This window comes from Pan troglodytes, chromosome 13 (assembly GCF_028858775.2).
Source record: "Pan troglodytes isolate AG18354 chromosome 13, NHGRI_mPanTro3-v2.0_pri, whole genome shotgun sequence".
In the NCBI taxonomy this organism is placed as follows: domain Eukaryota; kingdom Metazoa; phylum Chordata; class Mammalia; order Primates; family Hominidae; genus Pan; species Pan troglodytes.
In genome coordinates, this window is record NC_072411.2 from 82,854,971 (window position 1) to 82,881,022 (window position 26,052).

General features: G+C 36.6%; 1 long non-coding RNA gene across 1 annotated transcript in view; it reads left to right on the forward strand.

Annotated features, from left to right (window-relative positions):
• The window catches only part of LOC107973853 (uncharacterized), a 221,501-nt gene that overhangs the window by 124,742 nt on the left and 70,707 nt on the right, over window positions 1-26,052 (forward strand). Inside the window, exon 3 of the long non-coding RNA XR_001716344.4 lies at window positions 12,890-13,156. This is a non-coding gene — a long non-coding RNA (uncharacterized LOC107973853). The remainder of the gene's footprint in view (window positions 1-12,889; window positions 13,157-26,052) is intronic.

Sequence of the window (26,052 nt, forward strand, 5' to 3'; positions counted from 1 at the left end):
CTGTAATCCCAGCACTTTGAGAGGCCAAGGCAGGTGGATCACTTGAGGTCAGGAGTTCAAGACCAGCCTTGCCACCATGACAGAACCCCATCTCTACTAAAAATACAAAAATTAGCCAGGCATGGTGGTGTGCACCAGTAATCCCAGCTACTCAGGAGGTTGAGGTAGGAGAATCACTTGAACCTGGGAGGCGGAGGTTGCAGTGAGCCGAGATTGCATCACTGCACTCTAGCCTGGGAGACACAGCAAGGTTCCATCTCAAAAAAACAAAACAAAACAAAACAAAAACGGAAAGAAATGGGATTCAGTCTGCACCTCTAAGTTTCCACTTCTACAGTCTAAACATTTTCAGCTCCTTTTGTTGGTGGGTGATTCATTCAGAATTAAGGAGTTATCCTTGGCCTCTCATTTAAGAAATAGAGGTATGAAAATAAAATCTGTTGGGGCTAACTTTATCTCTCTTTTATACTCAGGATTTAGCAATGCTCGGGCCTATATTGGGTTGAATGGTGGCCTCCAAAACAATATGTCTACATCCTGACCCCTAGAATCTGTGAATGTGACATTCATTGGAAAAAAATAGTCTTTGTGGATGTAATTGAGAGTATCGAGTTGAAATCAGCCAGATTTAAGGTATGCCCTCAATCCAATAGTAAGTAACCTTACCAGAGACACATGAGGAAAAGAGTAGAAGACACAGAGAAGGCCATATGAAGACAGAGGCATAAATTGGAGTTATGATGCCACAAACCAAGGAACACGTGGAGCCACCAAAGGCTAGAAGAGGCAAAAAATGGTATTTTCGTCGAACTTTCAGAGGGAATGTAGTTTTATTTTGGACTTTGGAGCTCCAGAACTGTGAGAGTGATGATTTAATATGGCAGTCCTAGGAAACTGATACAGAGCTCTCTAACATACTGAATTCCCAACTCTAGTAAGCAGAGCAGCTTCCAGGTGGTAACCTGCTCTCCCTTTGTCTCAGAGTGACTTTACCTTCATCTTTCCCTGGTTTGCATTCAGCATTGACATATTCATGACAGGTTCTTTCTTTGGACAGGCCCTCACTCTGTAATCCAGGCAAAAGTGCCGTGGTACAATCATAGCTCACTGCAGTCTTGAATTCCTGAGCTCAAGTGATCCTTCTAACTCAGCCTCCTAAGTAGCTGGTACTATTGGTGCGTGCCACTATGCCTGACTAATTTTTTTTTTTAAATTTTTGTAGACACAGGGTTTTACTATGTTGCCCAGGCTGATCTCAAACTCCTGGCCTCAAGCAATCCTCCCCCCTTGGCCTCCCAAAGTGCTGAGATTACAGGTGTGAACCACTGGGCCCAGTCTTCAATCTCATTTTTAATTCTTACTATGAGGGAAGATCCAAGAGATTACCTTGGACTCCAGATGCTGACTAAAGATCAGATAGATCTAGAAAATCACAGGTGCAAGCTCTTTCTGCCATAAAATGCTAAACACTCATGAACTAAAGATACCATGAGAAATCAAAGTTAAAACAGGAGTAAATGTCACATTGAAGGTTCACTTCTTCCATCTCTCTTTATTATACTCCTCCTACTAGTCATGAAATACAGGTTCTTAGAGAGGGAAATTGTGAAATTGTGCAAAGGAGAAAAGAATGTGTACCGACAGATACATACACAAACACAATTTTATATACAATTTTATGGGTCAATCATGTTGCCTCTAAAGGGACTATAGCCCTGTATTAGCTTGCTAGGTCTACCATAACTAAGTACCACAAACTGGGTGACTTTAACAACAGAAATATATTGTCTCATGGTTCTGGACATTATAAGTCCAAGACCAAGTTGTCAGTACGGTTGGTTCCTTAAAAGGCTGTGAGAGTGAATCTGTTCCATGCCTTTCCCCTAGCTTCCGATAGTTAGGTAGCAATCCTCAGCATTCCTTGACATGTAGAAGCATCATTCCAATCTCTACCTTCAGCGCTTCACATGAAATTCTCCTTATGTCTGTCTCCAAATGTTCCCTTCTTCTAGGATTGCCAGTCAAAATGGATTAGAGGTCCATCCTGCTTCAATATGACCTCATCTTATCTAACTATATCTATAATGACCCTATTTCTAAATAAGGTCACATTATGAACTACTGGAAGTTAGGAATTTAACATATGATTTTTGAAGGGAGATGCAATTCAACCCTTAACAGCCCACAAAATTAGTTGCCCTTGAGTTATTCACTATGTGTTTGAAATTGTGCTCGTTGTCACATGAAGTAGAAAAATATGTCATGATTTTTACTGTCAATGAATTTTCTTTATTGGACACATGAAACAATTTTTTAAAAAATTAAGATTATTTAATTTGTTTAATAAGAACTTTAGGTACTAAAAGTATCCTGATAAGGAGAAAACATGGGTTGTGTTTTCTTTTTAATGTCGTAGATAGACATTAGAAATGTTAATTCAAATAGACACTAGAGAAAGGAGGGTCTGAAATAGGCATTTGTGCACCCATGTTCATAGCAGCACTGTTAACACAATAGTCAAGAGGTAGAAGTAACCCAAATGTTCATCAACATGAACAGATAAGCAAAATGTGATATACAAATATGACGGAATATTATTCAGTCTTGAAAAGGAAGAAAATCCCTTTAATTCTACAATCTTGAGAACATTATGCTAAGGTAATTAAGCCAGTCACAAAAAGACAAATACTGTATGATACCACTTATATGGAGTATCTAAAGTAGTCAAATTCACAGAAATAGGAAGTAGAGTGGTGGTTACCAAAGGATGCAGGGAGAGGGAAAAAGAGTTCTTTAATATGCATAGACCTCCAGTTTTGTAAGATAAAAAGTTCTGCAGATCTCTTTCCCAAGAATGTGAATATACTGAACATTACTGAATTGCATTTTAAAATGGTGAAGATTGAAAATTTTGTTATGTTTTGTACCAAAGTAATAAATAAATAGTAAAATAACTGAAGCAAATAACTGAATAGATGTGATTTCAGAAGAGATTAGGCATAGCTAAAGAAAAAGTTAGTGAATGGGAATATAAGACAATACTCTAAAGTATGAGAAGAAAATAATAGAAAATAGAGAAAAGCAAAAACAAGCACAAAGTGTAGAAGAATTAAATCTGACATGTGTGTTATTGGGATGGTAGAAGGAAGGAGGAGAGTTTCAGAGCAAGTATTTAAGGTTTTCAAAATGACAATGACATGCCATGCTTTCAAGGAGGCTAACAAACAAGAAAACCATAAGTAGGACCAGTAGAAGAATTCTGTCACAGTCCAAAGACAAGATCTTAGAGCCTAACAGAGAAAAAAGAGAGGGCTTTCAAAAGAGTAACACTTACACCAAGGACCAACTTCCCAATAAAAACAGTGGAAACTAGAAGATTAAGTGCTCATAAAAAATACACTGCTAAACTGGAATTTGGTATCACTAAAAACTGAAAAGGAAAGTGCAGATTAAATAACAGAAAATATAAATTAAAAGGAAAATTATAGGAATGATAGAATACATGTGATTGCATGCAAATCATATAGCTATATAATGAGTCATTGAAACCAAAAGTTTTATGCAGAAAGCATGTCAACTCAGAACTCTATAATAATCATGGGTCTAATAATTAGGAAATGTATGTTGATAAGGAAAAACATTTCATTGATAGCAAATAATTTTCTCACTCTTTAACTGGAAAAACTTTTTTTCTCATTAGAGTGACGAAAAATTAATATTCATTGAGGACATAAAAGATAACGTAAGATTGAGCAAATATTCAAGGCTGGAGGCAACTGAAGAAAAAACACGTCCAACTTCAGGATGGGTCCTAGATCAGAAAAAGGATATTAAAAACTAGTGCATTTAAAAATTCATTAATTAAAATAATAAAAATGTTAAAATAAATAATAAAAATAAAATGAAAAGTCGGTAATTTGGCCGGGCGCCCTGGCTCACGCCTGTACTCCTAGCACTTTGGGAGGCCGATGCGGACAGATTTCCTGAGCTCAGGAATTCGAGACCAGCCTGGGCCACATGGTGAAACCCCGTCTCTACTGAAACATAAAAAATTAGCTGGGCATGGTGGCATGCACCTGTAGTCCCAGCTACTCAGGAGGCTGAGGTGGGAGAATTGCTTGAACCAGGACGCGGAGGTTGCAGTGAGCGGAGATCGCACCACTGCACTCCAGCCTGGATGACAGAGTGAAACTCCGTCTCCATTTAAAAAAAAAAAAGTCTGTAATTTAGTTAATATAGTGCCAAAGTTACTTTCCTGTTCTTTATAATTGTACTGTGATAAGGTAAGATGTTAACGTTAGAGGAAGCATGGATTAGAATTACAAACACCTTCTTTGATCTGTTTTTGCACCTTTTCTATAAATCTAAAATGTATTCATAATAATAATTTTAAAATAGACATTAGGAAAGGTACTTCCAGCACAGTATAGACAGCTTTGTTCAAATCCTAGAGTCATCACTTACTAGCTGTATGATTTTGAAAAAGTTACTTAACCTCAGGCCGGGCGCGGTGGCTCACACTTGTTAATCCCAGAACTTTGGGAGGCTGAGGCGGGCAGATCACCTGAAGTTGGGAGTTTGAGACCAGCCTGACCAACATGGAGAAACACCGTCTCTACAAAAAAATTAGCCTGGCATTGTGGCACATGCCTGTAATCCCAGCTATGCGGGAGGCTGAGGTGGGAGAATCGCTTGAACCCAGGAGGCAGAGGTTGCTGTGAGCTGAGATCGCGCCGTTGTACTCCAGCCTGGGCAACAAGAGCAAAACTCCTTCTCAAAAAAGAAAGAAAAGAAAAGAAGAGAAGAGAAGAGAAGGGAAAAGAAAGTTACTTAACCTCTCTGATACTCATAGTCCCCATATATCAGTCGGCAATACTAACAGCATTTACTTCATTCAGTTGTTATGATAGTAAATGAGTTAATATTAGAAAAATGCCTGTCACACAGCCAGCATTGAAGAAGTAATAGATAAACTATTACTAAGAAGTTTTCGCTGATTAAGAATGCAATTAGGTAAAGTTGCATTTGGTTAATAAAATATCCAGAGTCTCTGAAGAGAGAAAAAGCAAGGAGAAACAGATCATTGAAACAGAAATCAACTTTGAACAAAATATAGTTTTCCACTCAGGCTAAAGGAAAGAGGGTAGAGTGAATGTCTAACAATGTGTATTACTGGAAAAAGGAAGTTGGACTTTCTTATCTGAGATGCTTTAATTTTTTTTATAAAATGAAAGTAGGGATCTTGGCTAAAAATGAGTTGGAGGAAGGAGTTAAAGCAGATGGTTTGTGTGTGTTTGTAGATAGGTCAGAGGAACCTTTTGGAGAAGAAAAGAGTTCTGATGATTCTTTTAGACATGTTGATAGCTGAACTCCTTGTAAATAGACTGATGATATTTACTAGAAGGAACGCTCTTATTTATGGAATTCTCTTAGGAGGATATTCCTCATTTAGGTTTGCTTATGACAAACAAATCTAGGTTCTATGAATTTATGGGGCATGGCACTCTGGAAAATGTCATGCAAGTTAGGTGACTAATTTGAGGTATAAAATGGAGATATGGTGTAACCTAAATGTTCCCTGCTATGTAAAGTAATAACCCATGAGTACTTCTTTGTAGACCTTATCCATTACTCTGAACCACGCGCTGTGCATGTCTAATGCAGGAACAATGAACTTTGAGAGCCATGCAGATGTCTCAGACCTCTCCATACTTCATCTGTACTTCTTGATCGCTTTTATTCTTCAAATTAATACAAGAAGGTCTCTCATTTATGTGAGTTGAATTGACAATCCAATCCTTTGGGTTAGCTGATTTAGTAGGTAATGGTGCAGCAGGAAGTTTGAGAAAATTCAGTTTAGAATTGAGAAGGGAGCTGATAAAGGACACATAGCTAGGCAGTGTTGGAGATCAGCAGGAACTAGACACAATGAATGGATATGGCATCAATACTCATGAACATGCCATTCCTCCAGCAGTGCTTGGCAACTCAGGTTGAGGAACAGAGAAGGTGGATGGCTTAGGTAATGGAATTGGATGCTTTTTAAATGTCAGTGGCTGTCAAAACTGTATAATAAAGGAATTTAGAGCAGTGGCAAAAAGAAAAGACAGAGAAAGAGAAAGTGGTTGAAATGAGATATGGGCAAGATTGAATATGGAAAGTAATAAAAGCATAAGAGCTATATAGCATACGCTATGAAGAAACTAGACCTGAATTTAAATTATGTCCTCCACTTCTCTTGAACAATTTATTTAACCTCTCTATGCTTCAATTTCCACAGATGTGAAATGGGATAATAATTCCTACTTCACATCAAATGGCTTAAATCAGACAATTCATGTAAAGCACTTGGGCAATCTAAGTGTACAATAAATTGTAATTTTATTGAATAAATTGGTTTAAGGAAAATAAAAAGGTTAAGAACGCCAAGGTCTTGATGAAGGGAAGGCCTTGTTTAAGCAGAACTAAAGAAGTGAAAAGATTTAAATGAATATGAAGTTGGTCAGAGGATGGAATATTAAGAGTTGATAGTTTTAAGGATGGAAGAGTTCCAGGGAATAAAAGGGCCCAGGATTGGAACCAAGGTTCATGGCTAGTTAACATATATGAGTCTGATGGTCACTGATACTGATAAAATCCGAGAGCCATGAGGCTGCTCAGACAGATCCCAAAATAAGAGGCAGTGTTAACATGTTTACTTTTCACTGAAATCATCATCATCATCACCATAAAGATACATCTTAAAACTCTACCTTATAAAGTCTTAAATTAAACCTTGAAATTTGTGTTAAAAATAGGTTGATTTGATTTTATTATTTCCTAGGCAATGAAAACATTGTGAGGAAAAAGGTGTTTCTCTGTTAACTCCAGTGGATCCAGTTGCACTGTTTACCCATGAACAACACACAAACTGAGGTCAATTAAGCAATGAGACAAGAAACACTATTTAATGTAATGGCAGTTTTCATTTAAATTATATTATAAACAATTCTCCATTTGGCTAATTTACAAGATCAAAGCATAATTATTCTACCATAGTTTCTGGAAGACAAATTAGTTTAAATCACTACCAGATTTGCAAAATTAGTTATGTAATATAGCATTTCAGCAGAATAAATGATTTAAACTAACTTGTTGAAATTAATAGTAATGCACTTGAGAATAATTCAGAGATGTTTAATCAAAGGAAAATATGTAAAGATAGGAAATAGGCAAGGTTTAAAATACACTAGTATCAATGTGAATAAAATTTACCCAGTTCTTCTGTATTTTAGTAATATAATTAGTCCAGAAAATATATAGTAACTAATAATTGGAAAAAATAATTAGAACAGTTAGAATCTGCAAAATGATGACCAATGCTCTTGAACATAATTATAAGGAATTACAAATGGGAAGGTAAAACTATAATTCTAAATATTATAACCAACTAATATCCATATAATTTGTTTTAAGTATTAATAGTATATTCAGAAGAATATTTAATATCTATTGTGAATATGATAAAACATTATGACATTATAATGACAAAAATTTTTCTTTTTAAAATTTGGTTTATTTTGCAAAATGCCAAGCATGCAAATATTTAGACATTAATTTTTTCTCATTCTAGTTTCTGGTTTTATGGCTAAATTTTTCTAGTTTCACATAATATTATATACTTTTATTATATTATTTATTATATTTCATTATTTTATTACAATGATAATATCATTTTAAATATTAATATAGTTTATTATATTCACACAGTAATGTAATAAAATGTATTAGGGTTTCATATTTATAAAATCATAATCAATGGATTTTACCACAGGTTTTTATCAAATTCATTTATTCTTTCCTAGTGAAGAAAGGAGTGGTTTGACAGCTATTTCTACCACCATTGTAGAGCAGTGATCAGCATCATTTCTGAAGTTACAGCGCAGATAATGTTTCTATTATTTAAATTTGTTAAAAAATTAATAGCTATTATATAATATTCATCTTAAAGGTCTAAATGCACTTCACCTTCTTTTCTTCGTTCTCACATTTGTCCCTTTAATGAAGAATTTGACCAAGGAAGACCCTCTATCCTCTGACCTCTTCTATTTTCTCTCCTCTAAAAAAATTATTGCATACAAAGTAATGTATGCTTATTCTAAATAGTTGTGATGGATAACTTGATGTGTCAACTTGATTGAGTTATGGGATGCCCAGATAGTTCGTAAAACAATATTTCTGGGTGCATATATATGCTTTTCAGAAAAAAAAGATTAGCCTTTTAATCAGTGGACTCACCAGTGTGAGCTGGAATCATCCAATCAGTTGAGAGTTCAAATGGAACAAAAAGCCAAAGGAAGGGCAAATTATCTCTCTCTTCTTGAGTTGTCACATCCATCTTTTTCTGCCCTTGGACATCGGAGCAGGGCCCAGTGCACCAGGTTTTCTAGCTCTCAAACTTGTGAATGGTATCTCATGGGACTTCTCAGCCTCCATAATCATGTGAGCCAGTTCTCGTAACAAGTTCCCTCTTACGTCTATATATATATAATCTATCTATATCCTCTCTTTATGTCTCTCAGGAGAACTCTAATAATGCATTAATCAAATATTACAAAAATCTTATGATGAAAAGCAACAGTATCCCTCTACTTTGTTCTCTAACTCACATCTATTCCCCCAAACAACCTCTTAACCATTCTGTTTTAATAACTCTGAATAATATACTTCTATATACCTTAGATTATTGATTTAACAGATTTATCATGTTTATTCTTTTTTCCACCTTTACTTTCTTCTCTTAATGTTTATAATTAGATCGTTACCTTAAATTCTCCTATTGCTTATGTTTGTCACTTTAAATGATATCTTTAACCTCTATTTCTTGTTCTGTGAATTTTAGGTAGGATCCCTTAACTCTACACTTTAAAAATTAAGATATGGTAGAATTTTTTTGGCAAGAAAAAAATTAAAAAGAAGAAAAACTTAAGCTATTTGGCTCCTTACTCTTCCTTCAACTTTTCTTCCACACCAGAGTCCTTTCCACATCCCACCATCTACCACCTACTTTTTCCTTTTATATTTCCAAGGTTGTTAACATTTACCTTCATGCAATCACCACCCGGGTTTCTGTGCTTTTTCACAGATTGACTCTAAATATAATGACCCAGAAACAGCATTTACATTATCCTTATTGTGTAAATATTCTTTAAAGTTGGACCAAGTACTATATTAAGATTGCATTACTTTTTTCTGTGGACCAAATACAACCCCTAGGGTCACTCAAAAGAGATTGTGATGGCTTTGTAATGTGTTAGTGCGTTATGCTACGAGCTAGGCTGACCTATGTGTTCTGGAATTCCTCTCCCTATATGATTCATATTAGATTGGGCCACAGGAGACATTCTGTGTCAGATTTTGAAGGCAGAAATGAAAAAGTGGTTATATTGTTTGTATGCTCAGAAGATCAAGGAAGAGGCAACAGGAGGTTTTAGCTCTCACATATTTTCTTATTTAGCAGCTCACATTGTTGGGTAGGAGCAGAAGCCCAGCCTGCAGCTGCTCCATCTTCTCCTAGGTCTTTCTGTTTCTTCTTCTTTCAGTTTCTTCTATGCCAGGTGTGTGCTTAGCTCCATGACAAAAGGTGACAGCTTATTCTGCAGAACACACACATCATCAAAGTGGGAGGTGGTGAGACTGGCACACTGACAGTCTGTCCTAGCAGATTTCAGCTCACACTCGTGAGTTCCAGCATGCTTATACCGCTATTTTACACGTCTTCCCTTCGCCATTGTCTATCTGCAGACTTCTCCAACATCAGATGCCAGATGTCTCATGGAAACTAAATAACTTCTACAATTGTGTGTGTATTTATATAACTGATACAAATATTGGTTCTAACATCAATTCCAAGTTGATTTTTTAACATTCAACAATTACTTCCAATTGTGTCACTTCTTATTTTGCTTCATATTTTTTACTGACATTTCTAATTATATTTCTTGGTTCCTTGAATTTGTAACTTTATCATACTCATATTCTTCCTCATTCTTAATCATATTGTCCATAGAGTTCCTTCCCCCACGCCTTTCCCCCAACCCCATAGATCGACTTATTTATTTCCTTCAATCGAGGACTATGCAAACTATAATTATGGGATTTCTTTGACTTCTTTACCAGTTAGACACACTGTTTCCAAAATTCCATATAACCTTTGTGCACTCTTCTGTTTTGCTTTAATATATCCTGTTAGTCACAAAGAAAAATTGATGAAGAATAAATATTTTGAATTTTGCATGATTAAAAATGTCTTCAAACAATCATCATATATGGTTGATGGTCTGAGCATAAAACATTTTGTCTCATAAATTTGAAAAATATTTTTATAGAAGTTTTTAGTGTCTTTTCTCCTTGGTGATCTGTAAAATGTTACAAGAATATGCCTTTGTGGGGATCTTTTTGCAGTCTCAGACACCTAGTGGATCCAGATCCTTTTAATCTGAAGACTCATGTCCTTTTCAGTTTTAAATAATTTCCTTATATCCGTATCTTTAATAATACTTCCTCTTCCATCGCCACCACCCCATCCTAACCCCAAGCACACACTATTTTTTGTTCTCTTTCTAAGACTCTTACTAACCAAAAGTTGAACATTCCATATTTGAACCCTATGCCTCATTTCCTTGCTAACATTTCCATTACTTTCTCATTTGGGTCTACTTTCTGGGAGATTATTATCTTTTATCTCAATGGTTATATTTTAATCTGTAGAAGCTCTCTTTTATTGTGTAATAGTTTTCTTTGCATTACTTTCCTGTTCTTGGATTAAGATTAATAAAAAAATACTAATATCCTCTTTAAATTTCTATGAATATATTAACTATTTCAGATACAATGGAAAGGACACTGGCCTTGAGTCAGATATCTGGACCTTGATTATTTAATGTACCAAACAAGGATAATATTTACTATTCCACAGGATTATTTTGAATATTAAAAGAGATAATATATTTTAAGAGCCTTGTAAATTATAAAATATGTAAGTACAACATAAGAAAGATATTTAAATTATTATATATCCCTGCATGACAATGTTTCTGAGCATGGCAATTAAATGCTTTTATGAACCCACGTTTAGTTATTTCCTTCTATAATGTTCTATATACATAAAACTTCAACCACATCACACAATGAAACTTGTGGAGTTATTTTTTTGAGTCCTTTGCTGTCATTCCTCCAGGCCTTGCTTTTGTTAATGGAGCAGACACTGTCATATATACCCAATATTCATTTTCCACATCTTCAGTAATAAAGTCCTGTTTTTAGCAAAACACATCATTTCCCCACTTCTCCACCTCTCTTGAGGTTGCTTCCAGAAATAAACACAATCAGTGTACACAACTTTTGGTAAATGTTTGGAAATAAAGAGGGCATGCTCTTCTTCCCTACTATCCCTTTCCTTTCTGCTGGCTGGAATGCAGATATGATGAATGGAAATAATGTGGCCGTCTTAGAGCCTGAGCTGGAAGCCATGTATGGAAGATGGTGGAGAAACAACATGGAGGGAACACCCTTGGCTCCTACCTCTGAGTACAGTACCCATGCTAGACTAACTATACCTAGATTTCTTTTATGGGAGCAAGAGACAGTTTCCTAGCTTGTCAGACCAATATAACTTGGGGTTTTCTACTACTCCATGATGAACCTAATCCTAATTAATATGCTGTTATAGTTTCTCAGCCTTTTGGTTAAGATCAGATATACTAAGACACTCCCCATCAGGACATGACAGTATTTACTCATCCTTTATGAGCCAATGAAAGCATCACCCTCTCTAGTAAGTCCTGCCTAATGAGACCTCCCCAATAGGATTTAATGTCTTTATTATAGAATATATTTTTCATGAGACAAAGGATCCTGTTTATTTTATTCACTAGTGTGTGCCTAGTGCCTTGAAAAATGTGTGGGCCATATTAAGCAGGTGTTTGTTTGTTTTTTGAGATGCAGTCTTGTTCTGTCACCAGGCTGGAGTGCAGTGGCATGATCTCGGCTCACTGTAAGCTCTGCCTCCCGGGTTCACGCCATTCTCCTGCCTCAGCCTCCCGAGTAGCTGGGACTACAGGCGCACGCCACCATGCTGGGCTAAATTGTTTGTATTTTTAGTAGAGACGGGGTTTCACCGTGTTAGCCAGGGTGGTCTCAATCTCCTGACCTCGTGATCCGCCCGCCTCAGCCTCCCAAAGTGCTGGGATTACAGGCATGAGCCACCACGCATGGCCTTAAGCAGTTAAATAGTTGTTAAGTATGCACAACTCTATAACCCTTAGGATTTTGTGGTTACCTCAGCTAAACCATGGATGCTTTTCCCAAGCCTCTCTCCCTACACAAATTGTAACCTCACTAGTGGGTAAAACCATATATATGTATCACTTACTTTGCTCCTTAATATATGGTACATGACTGACAGTATTTATGAATTGAATAATTTAAATGAGAATAAGTGTAATGATATATAAAAAATTATTTTTTAAATAAAATTTACATAAAAGTATTACAATTTGAGATGAACTACATCAACACTTTTTCATCAAAAAATAGTGTTTTCTCTCCCCTGATTATAATGAGACAATTTAGTGACTGCTTTTATCAAACATAATAGAGCAAACCACAATCTGACTTGGAGCAATTTGCTGGACTTCCAAACCTCAGTTTTGTCATTAATAATATGAGGTTCATATCCACCACATTTGGCATCTTGGACTGTGCTTGATTAACACTTGTGCTCAGTAAGAGGTAGCAGCAATTCTTATAGTGACTAAGAAAAAGCATTATCTTTAAAATTTACTGATTTAAAGTTTTATATACGTTCATTTATTCAATACCTATTTGCTTGATCCCTACAATGTAACAGCAATCTAGATGCTGGGGACACAAGGTCCACCTTCCAGGAATATGGCCATGACACCAGAAATCACAAACATGATGAGAATGGAATGATTGGGGAAGAAGTGCCAGATGCTTCACTTGTAAATGAAGACCCAGCCTCTGGGGATGCAGATACCACCTCCCTGAAGAAGCTGAAGATCTGCAGATAAGTGGAGTTCACCAATGATGAGGAGCAGGATGGAGAAAGGAGGTAGGGAGAGTCATCCAAGGTACATGAGCAACATGTTAAAAGGTAAGAAGTGAGACAATGGTGAGGTGGTGAAACTTAACAAGTCGGCCATGGCTGGGGGGTGAGAGTGAGGGAGGGTGGTGGGAAATAAAGTTGCTGGGATCGGGAGAAGCCAGATGATGCAGCTTTTGCAGGACATGGTACAGATCTGGGAAAATATTGTAAGGTTTTGGGAGAGTATGAGGGATTTATGGGTCAGGTTTATATTACAAAGATTATTCTAAAAATATTAGGCCTCCCGAGGCACTCAAACCTTTTACCTTGCAGTTTCTACTCACCCTTTGGGACTCAGTTCAAATGACATTTCCTCAGGGGTGCTCCCTGATACCCAGATTTTGCACCCTGTGATTCTCCTTCAGAGTATCACAAGTCGAATAAAATCGTTAATAATAGAAAAAATATCCTGTATGTAAATAGGCTACTTTAAAATGAAATCATTTCACATGTATTATATTTTCTATTTAAATAAATTCTACCATTAAATTTTTGAAACATATTTACCTCTTAACTATATGTTTAGTTAAGCAAGTCCAAGTCTTTGAAGATTTTATTTTGTTGTAATCAATACTTGTAAATATATGTGGATATATAAAAATGCACATAAATGACATAATTTTAAATGTAAAAGACCAATGTGTATATGTTTTTAACACATATTTTTAGGGTAATAGGTACTAGTATTATTTTATTTTTTATTTTTTATTTTTTTGAGATGGAGTCTCGCTCTGTCTCCCAGGCTGGAGTGCAGTGGCGCAATCTTGGCTCACTACAAGCTCCACCTCCCAGGTTCACGACATTCTCCTGCCTCAGCCTCCCGAGTAGCTGGGACTACAGGCGTCCGCCGCCACGCCCGGCTAATTTTTTGTATTTTTAGTAGAGACAGGGTTTCACCGTGTTAGCCAGGATGGTCTCAATCTCTTGACCTCGTGATCTACCTGCCTCGGCCTCCCAAAGTGCTGGGATTACAGGCTTGAGCCACCGTGCCCGGCTTATTATTTTAAATTATAACTTGTTCTGTTTGAAGCAAGGAACTGAATACACTTATAAACCATTTATTTAATGATGTACATTTCAAATATTATCAAATTTAATCAACACTTTTAAGAATAAAAATAGTTTATTGAGTTTTTCTGCTTAAAATTATGGTAGTCATGCAAAAATCCATGTATTCCCTTCTCTGGTTATCAAATCTAACATTTCTTTCAAATATTGACCAATCTATTGTGAACAACATGTTTTTCCCATATATAAGGCAAACCAACTGATTGTTTTTATTAGCAACAAAGGTCGTGGGAAAAAAACAGAAAAAGCCTGACGTATTAATCCTAAAATGGCAAAGCGTGTGTAAATGTAAAGTAAAAGGTTATGTAAATGAAGGAGGTTAAGACCTAAAAGGTTATGACACAGTTGGATCATTCTCATTACAGAAACATTAACATAGATGAGTACAATCTGCAGGCCAGCTAAATCTAAATTGCACGACTGCACCCAAGGGAACTGAAACAATTTCCATAGTTTCCTTAAACATAGAGCTAAACAATTTAAGTTTGAGAGAGTTGCTAAGTTATTTAGAAGAACTATTTAATCTTTAACAGTAAAATATTAAACCAAAGAGATTTTGTGATCTAGTACTTATTTCGAGAGAGTAATAAATTTATTATTCACATATTCTGAATGAGCTTGCATCAATCACTACAAGACATTCAATCAAATTCATCTTGAAAAATGAAATGGCAAATGCATTTAAATTCAAGAAAGCCAATTTAGAGCAATTGACTATAATTAAGAATGTTCACTGGGATGAGGTCTACTAGATTCGTGAATATATAAAAAGGAGCCTTGAAAACACTAAAAGTTAAATACTAGGATTAGGATGTGAACATTCAACTGAAAAGAATAAGATTGGAAAAACGGTTGTGTGAGTGCATGAGTAAGTGAGCGAGAATGCATGGGTGTGTATGGGCGTGTGTATGCCTCCACTTTTATAGAACCACAGTTAAGGTTTCTGAAAGGAGGAACTGGGATTCTTCCTCCCTCTTTAGCTTCACCCATTGTCATGATCAGAGAGTAGTATATTCCTTGTCCTTTCTCCTCCGATAAAATAAGAACTTGGCATCTTGTGAGTTTATACCTTAATTATGGAAAACTTACTAGAGAGTCTTTGGATTAGGAAGAGTACACCCTGTAGATACGATATCAAGCAAATTCACTTTCTGAAGCCAAGCTTTTAGGAGAAGCAGAAGGTTCCCTGGCACCCTCTTGAGTGGCTACTATCTGAGCAAAAAGAATTAAAAGTTATCAGCCCTGAAACTACCAGACAGTTGATCCAGAACAAACTGTGCCTGCTTATGAAGCAAGGCTTTTTCACCCTTAGTTGGAAGTTCCAAAAGATAGAGCTTCTTTAAGTGCAGTTAAATTCATACTCTGAGCTTACTATAGTTCCAGCAACACCTTCAAATGGCTCCTCCCCAAAGAGTATCACATTAATGTTGCTGGCAGGCACAGTTGCCAATTTAATTAATACTTTTGAGTGCACAATCTTCAAAAGAGTAGTTCTAAAGTTAACCAAAAACACTTGCCATGATTTTAAAAATCAACACATTTGGTTTCCTTCACTCCTCCAACAACTGTAATTGAATCACTGCCAAATACAGAACACTGGGGTAGGTGCCTCAGGAATGTGCAGCCACTTACAAGAGTTGGGGGGTGGGGGTGGGAAATACAGTCAACTAAAACAAGGCAGAGTGTAGTGAATGCCAAAAGTTGGATTCAAAGGCTATGAGTGCGAGGTGAAGGCAAAGAACATAGTCCTACGTCTCTTTCCCTCCACTACTACAATCTACTTCCAAAGACCTGTCCCACTATCCCTCAACATCCAACAATTCACTTCTTTTCTGTCCAGCCTAAATTCCAGCGGAATTCAGTTTCTCTCCACCTTCAGATTCTTTTTTTTTTTAATATTTGCCTGCTATATATTTTTTCATTCTTTTTTTTTATTATACTTTAAGTTTTAGGGTACATGTGCACAATGTGCAGGTTAGTTACGTATCTATACATGTGACATGCTGGTGCGCTGCACCCACTAACTCGTCATCTAACATTAGGTATATCTCCCAGCGCTATCCCTCCCCCCTCCCCACACCCCACAACAGTCCCCAGAGTGTGATATTCCCCTTCCTGTGTCCATGTGTTCTCATTGTTCAGTTACCACCTATGAGTGAGAATATGCAGTGTTTGGTTTTTTGTTCTTGTGATAGTTTACTGAGAATGATTTCCAATTTCATCCATGTCCCTACAAAGGACATGAACTCATCATTTTTATGGCTGCATAGTATTCCATGGTGTATATGTGCCACATTTTCTTAATCCAGTCTATCAGTGTTGGACATTTGGGTTGGTTCCAAGTCTTTGATATTGTGAATAGTGCCGCAATAAACATACGTGTGCATGTGTCTTTATAGCAGCATGATTTATAATCCTTTGGGTATATACCCAGTAATGGGATGGCTGGGTCAAATGGTATTTCTAGTTCTAGATCCCTGAGGAATCGCCACACTGACTTCCACAATGGTTGAACTAGTTTACAGTCCCACCAACAGTGTAAAAGTGTTCCTATTTCTCCACATCCTCTCCAGCACCTGTTGTTTCCTGACTTTTTAATGATTGCCATTCTAACTGGGGCGAGATGATATCTCATTGTGGTTTTGATTTGCGTTGCTCTGATGGCCAGTGATGGTGAGCATTTTTTCATGTGTTTTTTGGCTGCATAAATGTCTTCTTTTGAGAAGTGTCTGTTCATGTCCTTCGCCCACTTTTTGATGGGGTTGTTTGTTTTTTTCTTGTAAATTTGTTTGAGTTCATTGTAGATTCTGGATATTAGCCCTTTGTCAGATGATTAGGTTGCGAAAATTTTCTCCCATTTTGTGGGTTGCCTGTTCACTCTGATGGTAGTTTCTTTTGCTGTGCAGAAGCTCTTTAGTTTAATTAGATCCTATTTGTCAATTTTGGCTTTTGTTGCCATTGCTTTTGGTGCTTTAGATATGAAGTCCTTGCCCATGCCTATGTACTGAATGGTAATGCCTAGGTTTTCTTCTAGGGTTTCTATGGTTTTAGGTCTAACGTTTAAGTTTTTAATCCATCTTGAATTGATTTTTGTATAAGGTGTAAGGAAGGGATCCAGTTTCAGCTTTCTACATATGGCTAGCCAGTTTTCCCAGCACCATTTATTACATAGGGAATCCTTTCCCCATTGCTTGTTTTTCTCAGGTTTGTCAAAGATCAGATAGTTGTAGACATGCAGCGTTATTTCTGAGGGCTCTGTTCTGTTCCATTGATCTATATCTCTGTTTTGGTACCACTGCAAGGCTGGTTCAATATACGCAAATCAATAAATGTAATCCAGCACATAAACAGAACCAAAGACAAAAACCACATGAGTATCTCAATAGGTGCAGAAAAGGCCTTTGACAAAATTCAACAACGCTTCATGCTAAAAACTCTCGATAAATTAGGTATTGATGGGATGTATCTCAAAATGATAAGAGCTATCTATGACAAACCCACAGCCAATATCATACTGAATGGGCAAAAACTGGAAGCATTCCCTTTGAAAACTGGCACAAGACAGGGATGCCCTCTCTCACCACTCCTATTCAACATAGTGTTGGAAGTTCTGGCCAGGGCAATTAGGCAGGAGAAGGAAATAAAGGGTATTCAATTAGGAAAAGAGGAAGTCAAATTGTCCTTATTTGCAGACGACATGATTGTATATCTAGAAAACCCCATTGTCTCAGCCCAAAATCTCCTTAAGCTGATAAGCAACTTCAGCAAAGTCTCAGGATACAAAATCAATGTACAAAAATCACAAGCATTCTTATACACCAATAACAGACAAACAGCCAAATCATGAGTGAAATCCCATTCACAATTGCTTCAAAGAGAATAAAATACCTAGGAATCCACCTTACAAGGGACGTGAAGGACCTCTTCAAGGAGAACTACAAACCACTGCTCAATGAAATTAAAGAGGATACAAACAAATGGAAGAACATTCCATGCTCATGGGTAGGAAGAATCAATATCGTGAAAATGGCCATACTGCCCAAGGTAATTTATAGATTCAATGGCATCCCCATCAAGCTACCAATGACTTTCTTCACAGAATTGGAAAAATCTACTTTAAAGTTCATATGGAACCAAAAAAGAGCCCGCATTGCCAAGTCAATCCTAAGCCAGAAGAACAAAGCTGGAGGCATCATGCTACCTGACTTCAAACTATACTACAAGGCTACAGTAACCAAAACACCTTCAAATTCTTAACCAAAGTCTTTTAACTATACCCACTCTGCAAATTCTCAGAGAGAGCATTCCAAACTTTCAGTGCCTCTATTCCTAAAAATACATATTCTTGATGAAAAACCCCATGCAATTTTAGAGAATGATGCCACATTTACAAATTTAAGATGTCTAACATCAAAGAAGCCTTCAGGCAACCTGTTAATCCTTTGACTTTCCTCAGCAATTCTCTCTCTCTCATTCTCTTCATCAAATACCCAGAACTTCCAATATTCTCTGCAAATTCACCATTTCTCACTCTCAACAGATATAGCCTGAGAAAAACAGAATGAAAATTAAGGTCACAAAGTGTAAACTCCCTCGGGGTTCGGTTTTCATACATGCTTCCACAGGCTATTTTTCTCGTGCCTCCTACCCAAGTCTAATTTTCCCTCAGTGCTCTAGAGCTCAACCAAACTGCAACACCTGCCTTCAGCAACTTTTAGTCCTTTTAATCCTCAATTGGTTCTTTTCATTGCCCTTTTTTCCATTCAGCCTGCAGACATGTGCAACACTCTCCCTTCTTTGCAAATATCTTTCCATAACTGTGTGCCCCTCTATCTCTTTACATCACTTCACTGATGTCTGGCATCACTGTGTTTTACTGATTTTAAAAGTTCATTGTAGAATATTTGAAAAATGGAGAAATGTATGATAAAAGTTGCTGCAATGCCATGGTCCAGAGATAACTATTTTGGTTAACTTTTTTACAAATTTATGTATTCTTTCTAGTATTTCATTCTATTTATGTATATGTGTGAGCTAGTCTATTTTCTATCAGATTTTAGCTGAGGTATAATATAGCTTAAATCCTAATGTTTTCACTTTATTATATCAAGAGTATTGTTTGTCACAAAATATTTCTTTAAAAATAATTTTCATGGCTGTTAGGTGATAGCTTACATTATTTTTCCACACTGTACTATTAACAATATTTTATATTTGTCAGCTTAATAGTCATATAAGTACATATTTATTTACATTTGTATTACTTTGGTTATTGGAGAATTGGATATTATTTTATCTATATTTACTGGTTATTTTGTTTATCTTCTTTTATGAAATATCTTGATAATTTTTGCCTGCTTTTCTATTTATTTATGAGTCTATCCATATTAAAAGTATTAACCTTTTTATCTGTGTACTAATAATATTCCCACTTACTATATGTCTTTTATTTATGGTGTTATTTTACATACAATGCTTTTCTATTTAAATTCTCAAATTTTTTAGATTTATTCTATCGCTTTTATGTGCTGTAAATCATTCTTCTTCCACAAAATCTACATGATTTTCTGTTTTATGTAGTCTTCAATTGTTTACACTTAACTCTTTCACACCCCTGTAATTTATTCTGAATTACAGTATGGGGTGTAGATCCATTTAACTTGATAGTTTTCATAGTAGATAACAATGATGTCAGCAGCATTTATTGTCATTCCTGTCTCCTCTGATCTGTGATGTCACCTTCACTACATATTCTATTAGGCTATACTGTATCCCTTTCTTGCTCCTCTGCAGCTTTCCTCACTACCTCAGACCTATACACACTGATTTCCACTCTCCCTTATTAACAAGCTTCTAGTGCTTATAATGGGAAGGGCTAGTAGGGAGAAGAGAGTAGTGAAGGTATTTCTCCCATCTTTCTGCCTCAGGTGATATCTTAGGTAGAGGTTGCACTTTTTCTCTGATTCTTGTCCCTGCTTGGACAGGCCCACCATGATTCTACCTTCCACAAGATGACCCAAGCCTCTGGGCTCTAGGAATTCTACATTCACCCTGTGTTCTTCTAGCTAGAGGTAAAGCAGCAGCCTACTGTTGTTCACGTTTGGGTGGCTTCTCAGTCTCTTCTCACCTGTGGAACTCATTACCTGCATTAAGTTTTCTCTGCTTTCAATATTCAGTTTAGCCGGGCGCGATGGCCCATGCCTGTAATCCAGCACTTTGCGAGGCGGAGGTGGGTGGATCACTTTAGGTCAAGAGATCGAGACCAGCCTGGCCAACCTGGTGAAACCCTGTCTCTACTAAAAATACAAACTATTAGCCAGATGTGGTGGTGGGCGCCTGTAATCCCAGCTATCTGAGAGGCTGAGGCAGGAGAATCACTTAAACCAGGGAGATGGAGGTTGCAGTGAACTGAGATTGTGCCACTGCACTCCAGTCTGGGCAACAGAGCAAGACTCTGTCTCAAAAAAAAAAGAAGAAGAAGAAGAAGAAAAAATTCAGTTTAATTTCAGATTTCCTGTTTGAAACATAATGTTTCTTATTCATTGGTGTGTAGGTTATTTTCTGTATCAGGGCTATAATTTTAATGATTGTAACCTATATAAAATAATGTTATTAATCCTTTTAAAAATGTCATTTTCTAATTTTGTTTTAGTAAAACTAATTTTTCCAAGTGAATTTTAAAATTATTTTGTCATTTTTAACACTTTATGCCATTAATATACTTATAGACAAACATTGAGTAAACATAAGTATATATATTTATTGAAGAGTTAATTACACTAGTAAAAAATGGAAAACAATATTAAATAAATGACAATATATTTATATAATGGGACACCCTAAGTCTTTAAAAATATAGAACACACACTGCTATGAGAGTATGAATTGCTACACTACAATTAATTGGAAAACTCTTTGGCAGTATCTACTAAAACTAAATATATAGATGCCCTATCACCCAGCAATTTTACTTCTAGGTATATGCCCGACAGAAACATGTGCATATGTTCACAAAAAGGCATGTACAAGAATGTTCCCAGCAGCTCTATTTATATTTTCAGTCTGGATACAACCCAAATATCCACTAAAAGAGAAATCTATAAGTTATATTATATTCATGTAACGTAACATCACAATGGAGAGAAAAAACAAACTACAAAATGACTCTCATAAATGTAATGTTGACTATAAGAAACCAGACACAAAAATAACACTGCATTATTATTCCATCTGTATAAAGTTCAAAAATGGGCAATACTAACCAATGCTAAAAAAAAAAAAGTCACAATGATGGTAACCTTTTGGAGACTATAATTAGAAAGGAGCATGAGGAAAGGATGATTTCCAAACTTCTTTGTATGTATGATAGGTTTTCCTTGTAGAAGTTTAAAAATGTATAAGGTAGATCCATATGTATTGATGCAGAAAGATATCCAAGTTATGCTGCTAAGTTAAATAAAATAGTTGCTGAAGAGTATGTAAAGAAAGAGGCCATATGTGTAAAAAAAAGCATATATGTGCGTGGGGGTATAAATATATATTCATGTGTGAATATACACACATATATACATACACACATACAAGAAAGGGAGAGTAAGAGAAAGAGAGACTTCATTTGATTCTTTCTCCACAAAGATGAGCTACTTTTATACTTTTTAAAAAGAAAATGTTAGTAAAACCTCAGTGGAATATTTGGTTAATTTGCATTAAAACAATAAACTGATTTAGGAAAATATTTCTACCTTATCATACTGTTTTTCTGGCCTGAAATATGCTATGTCTCACCATTTGTTCAATTCTTCTTTTATATCATTCACTTAAGATTTTTAACTTTCTTCCAATAAGCCCTACATGGCTCTTGAGAGATTATTCCTGTGTATTATTTCTTTATTATTCCTCTTGTGAATTATGTTGTTTTATATCTAATTTCCTCAAAAGAGAAATTTAACATTTTCTCTACTTATCTATTTTCCATTCGTTTCTAACCTGCTCAACCCTGATGAAGCTGTTCTAGCAGAGATTATCGGTTGCCAAGTATAACAGATGGCTTCCTTTTTTCAGCATGACAGCTTTAGACAGTTATTAATTCATTAATTCAACAAATATTTGTTGATCACTTGATATATGCTAGTCACAGTGCCATACACTGTAGGTGTAAAGGTGAAAACAAGCTCTACACTCATACTGCTTATACCTTAATGGAGCAAACAATAAACGGGAGCTTACAACACATTATACTATGTGCTGAAACAGAAAAACACCAGAGTCTGTGAATATACATCAGAGAGGCATCCAATCCAGGCTTGAGTTAATAGGAAACACTTCCGAGCACAGATGCTGTGTAATTGAAACCTGGGTCTTATGAGGTAAAGATAAGAATGAAGAACATTCTAGACATGGATAAAATTATCTCAAAGTCTGATGAAGGTCAGAATCAAGAGCAATAACAGCATTTTTTAGCATATTTAAAGAAATGTCAGTAATTCAATATAGCTAAATTATAGAACTTGAGAAAGGTAATTGTAGAAAAGTAGGTAAAAATATTAAGTAGAGAGCAGATGACAGGGTCTCATGGGCTTTTTTTTTTTTTTTTTTTTTTTTGAGACAGAGTCTCACTCTGTCTCCCAGGCTGGAGTGCAGTGGTGCAATCTCAGTTCACTGCTCACTGCAACCTCTGCCTCCTGGGTTCAAACTATTCTCCTGCCTCAGCCTCCTGAGTAGTTGGGGTTACAGGTACATGCCACCATGCCCAGCTAAGTTTTGTATTTTTAGTAGAGACAGGGTTTCACCATGTTGGCCAGGCTGGCCTCGAACTCCTGACCTTAGGTGATCCACCCTCCTAGGTCTCTCAAAGTGCTGGAATTACGGTGTGAGCCACTGCGCCCGGCCCTTAGTAGCATCTTTTAATGGAGGTAGAGTTGAGATTTCAGTGACTAACAACTAAAGGTATTAAAGGTAGGGGTTTATATGATACATTTGCATTTTAGAAAACTGATTTAAGCTTCAATGTGAAGAACAGATTGAAATGGAAGGGGGAGAAGACTAGAAGCAGAAACATTACTCATTTAAGTAATCTGGACCATGAAACTGAAAAAAAGTATTGGGACTCCAAAAGTCATAAAGAAGTGAAAGCAAGATTTGGCAATTAACTGCTAGGACAGGGAAGAGTTGAGGGGAGTCAAAGAGGAAAGCAAGGTTTCTGAGCTGGCAAACAGTGAATTGTAGCTCTGTTCACTGAATGAGGCAAACAAGAGAGAGCAATTTTGAAAGGATAGAGAGTGATGTGATGGTGAGTTTAGTTTGAGACATGCAGGGTTTGAGATGCTTGTGCGACACAGTGGGAGGCCATAGTATGTATGGGACTTGTCTCCAGGAGACATGTCTGGGAAGAAGAGCTAGACTGGAGAATCATGAGCATGTTCAGGTGAAAACATGTGAGTGGATAAGAGCAAGAGGGTGAGAACACAGACCAAGGGGCTAAGGGACAGACTGTGTTCAGTATTTGGGTATGGAACTTGTTTTTGCTACTTGCTAGTTCTAAGACCAGGCTCAGACTCTAACTTCTCTGTAAGGTGGGAATAATGACAGCACTTACCTTATAAGATTTTACAAAGATTAAAATATCATATATAACAGCACTTAACACAAGTAAGAATTCAATAAATGTTGACTGTTATTACTATTGTCTGGGTCGTTATAAGTTTGAAGACACAATTGCATAAACTGTCATCATTAAAAGGAAAACAGAGAAAAGTAGTTCTGGAAGGACTCTGAGAGGCATTGCCAGAAGGTTAGGGGGAAAATCAGGCTAAAGTAATGTTCCATAGGCCAAATGTGGGGGCTGGGGGAGGTGTAGGATTTCAAGAAGACAAAGTAGACAACAGTTTACAATGCAGTAATAGAGGCAAGTAAAATAAGGATTTATTGCATCAAACTATCTTAATGAGCATATACTCATTGGTGTTCTAGAAACAAAAGCCAAAGTACTTTAGGCTGAGAAATAAATAGAAGGTGAGAAAAAAGAACAGTCTTTATAGTCAGTAAGAGTGAAAAGAGAAAGATGGTAGTTGGGGAAAGACAGATGGGGAGAAAGGTTGGCTGGTTGTTAATAAAACAGTAGAGGATGAGCATGTATTATAAATGCTGGTGGGGAGAAACCTTGTGGCAGGGAGGGTGGTAGTGTTGGAGAAGAAAGAGAGGTTATAGTAGAAAGTTAAAGAGGAACTGTAAGCAGGTGGGATCCAGGACATAGGAGGGGGAAGAGCCTTGGGCAGAGCTGAGACGTCTGCAGGAGGGAAGGAACTGAGAGAAGGGAAGGTGTGCAAATGTGGCAGGAGGAGTTTGAGTAAAGTTCCATCTGATATCCTCTATTTTCTCTGTAAATCATTCTGAATGAAGTATGAGACAAAGAGATCAAAGGCTTGAGAAAAAAGAAAATTTGAAAAAAAAAAAAAAAGTACTGTGGACATTGAAAGAAGAAAACAATAGGAGATATTTAGAAAATTTTCCAGGCAGCTGTCAGGACCTGGTTATTGTTGAAACTGGTCAGACTATCAGTCTATGGGTTAATTTTCTCCAGCATTATTTAGTAGCTCCAGAAGGAGAATGGATAAAGTAGGCATTGAAATAGGCTTAAACTTTGGTTCTGCTGGTGGATTCAAGAAAAGGGAAAAATTGGAAGAGTTGAGAGAATGGGCAAGAAGGAGGTCCAAACGCTGGAGCATGAACAGAGAAAAAAGACAGAAGAAAGAGGGGGTGTGGATAAAAGCAAAGGGAGCAAAAAATTGTAGATCCTGATGAGGGGTTGAGGAATAGTGGTTGTAAAAACTAGAAGGATAAGAGTTTGTGATCCAAGAGCAGGTTGTAAATATTTCAGAAAAGGAGCACTTTCTGATGAAAACATGGTCTGGGTTGGAGGTATGGAAGTGGCTATCTAAAATGGACTGAATTTGAAGATCATTGGCTTAGAAAAAGCCAAGCCAACAAGAAACTAAGCTGTTCACTAGAAAGTGCAATGACCACTGAAGTTATCCTAGTTAATGACAGGAATAGGGATAAAAAGAAAGACACATTCGGTGCCGAAATATATAATAAATGAGATGTAGTGACTAGAAAGTTTATGACAGCAAGAAAGCCGTAAAGGATGAAACTGTAAACGTGTTATGAATCTCAAAGGAGAAGAGAAGATGTGGAGTTATGTGTCCAGATGCGGAATTGAGGCAAGAGAATGTTGACCCTCCCAGCTTGGTGGAAAAATAGGTGGCACCTACTTAAGACAGCTGCTATAAAAGCCCATTGTCATCACAGACTAGGGTGTGACATCAATAGTTTATGAAGCGACTAAGGATATAGCAGAGGGACATCAAATAAAATAGGCATCACAGAAGGTGGCTTAAAAAGGTTTTGGATGTAATGGGGAAGGCATATGATGGGGCAGAGGAGAAAAAGCCTTTCAATGCAAGGATGAGAATATGGACACAATACACAGTGGGGAGTGTTTAAATTGGAAATGGTGACCATGAAGGACAGGAATGTGAGGCATGGGGGGATCCACTGATTCTAATTACAAACATTTATGTCTAAATCATTATAATAAACTCCTGACTGACCACTCTGCTTTCAGCTTTGATCTTTTAATTTATCATGATGTATCTGGATTATATTATATAAAATAGAATTCTAATCCTATCATTCATCCCCCTGATTAAAACCTCCACTGTTTTCATCAAATCCACAGTGTTAATTGCAAACTCCTAAAATTAGCATTATGTAAAAAGTCTCTCCAATTATCTGGCTCCTGTCCACCTTCTCACTCTGTCCCTCCTGCCACAGTGAAC